Raw genomic sequence first — 1,656 nt, 5'->3', positions numbered from 1 at the left:
TTTTTTTTTTTTTTTTTTTTTGTGGAACCGGGGATTGAACTCAGGCCCTTGTGCTTGTCAGGGAAGTACTTAATCTACTGAGCTATCTCCCCAGCCCCAATCTGCTTTTACTCTGATGGGCTTTCCTTTAATTGTGATCTGTTTCTTTTCTCTAGCAGCTTTTACTATACTGTTCCTGTGCTGAATTTCTGAGATCTTGATTATTATACCTCTGGGTGTGTTTTTATTTATTTATTTATTTTCAAATCGAGATTTATTGTCTGTCTCTGTTATGCAGTAGTTGAAAATATCTCAGCTTAGTACATTCTAGACCTTGTTTTGCTTTTCAGCTACCCTGAAAGACCTGTGTCAGGCAGAAGAGTCCATAGCCAGTAGACAAGGGTGCAAGCCACTGCCGGCTCCTGCTGCCATGATCCCCTCCACAGGTGCAAAACCTCCATTCCTTCACAGCGTCTTCCTCTTTTCAAATTCAATGTAGATGGTGGTTACCAGCTGTGCAGGGGATATGCTGACCACTCCTATACTTTGAAGGGCAGCAATTTTCTCTTTAGCTCCACCCTTTCCTCTAGCAATAATTGCCCCTGCATTGTCCATCTTCTCCCAGGAGAAGCAGTTAAACCAGCAATGAAGGACATGACAGGCTTGGCATTTGGACTGGAATTATGTTGCTTCAAGAATTCTGCTGCATCTTCTGCATTGCCACCAATTTCACCAATCAATATGATACCTTCTGTGTCTGAATCACTCAGAAAGATTTCAAGGCAGTCAATAAAATTTGTTCGAATAATAAGACTCCCTCCAATGCCTACACACAAAGACTATCCCAAGCCAACTTGTGTTGTTTGATGAACAGCTTCATAAGTCAGGGAACCCAATCTGGAGACAATGCCAATTCTTCCTTTTTTTGTGAATATGGCCAGGTATGATGCCTATTTTGCATTCTCCAGGATTGATTATTTGGGGGTAGTTCAGGCTGATCAGTTTCGTCTTTCCCTGGCTGAGCAACTTGTGCTTGACCCGCACCATGTCCTGCAGTGGGATACTTTCCGTAATGAACACAACCAAGCACATTTGTTTCTCAATAGCTTCATCAATGGAAGCGACAGCGAAAGGAGGAGGGACATAAATGACAGATGCTGTCGCTCCTGTCTGTTCTTTGGCCTCCTTTGTGGTATTGAAGACTGGTAAACCCAGTTGTGTTTTGCCTCCTTTCCCTGGCATGGATCTGCCAACAAGTTTGGTGCCATACTCCAACGCCTGCTGGCTGTGAAACATGCCTTGCTTACCAGTGAAACCCTGGCAAATAACCTTCATACTTTTATCAACATACAGATGTTTCTGGGAACCTGCATAGGAACAATGTCAAATTCCATTATATTGTAGGAGGAAGGTGAGCAAAAGAAGGTGGGTGATGGCAAAGCTGCTGCTGTGGGAGACCATGGTTGCAGTGGCAGCTGCAGCAGCCAGGCTCTGGATGTGTTTTTAATTGGGTTGATGTTATTTGGAGTTCTATATGCGTCAGTTGTCTTAATGTCAGATTGTTTCCCCATATTTGGGAAGTTTTCTGCTATCACTTCTATGCATATTCTTTTTTTAAATATTTATTTATTTATTTTGTGTGTGTGTGTGTGTGTGTGTGTGTGGCCAGCTCAGCCC

The 1,656-nt window shown here is 42.9% G+C and overlaps 1 pseudogene; it reads right to left on the bottom strand.

The window, feature by feature from the left end:
• Nucleotides 1–334: 334 nt before the first annotated feature.
• LOC101574145 lies at nt 335–1,464 on the bottom strand (annotated as a pseudogene).
• Between the last annotated feature and the right edge of the window lie 192 nt (nt 1,465–1,656).

The sequence above is a fragment of the Octodon degus genome, unplaced genomic scaffold, assembly GCF_000260255.1.
Source record: "Octodon degus isolate 3935 unplaced genomic scaffold, OctDeg1.0 scaffold00091, whole genome shotgun sequence".
In the NCBI taxonomy this organism is placed as follows: Eukaryota; Metazoa; Chordata; class Mammalia; order Rodentia; family Octodontidae; genus Octodon; species Octodon degus.
Note: the sequence above shows the minus strand (reverse complement) of the source record. Positions and strands in the feature narration are given on the sequence as shown.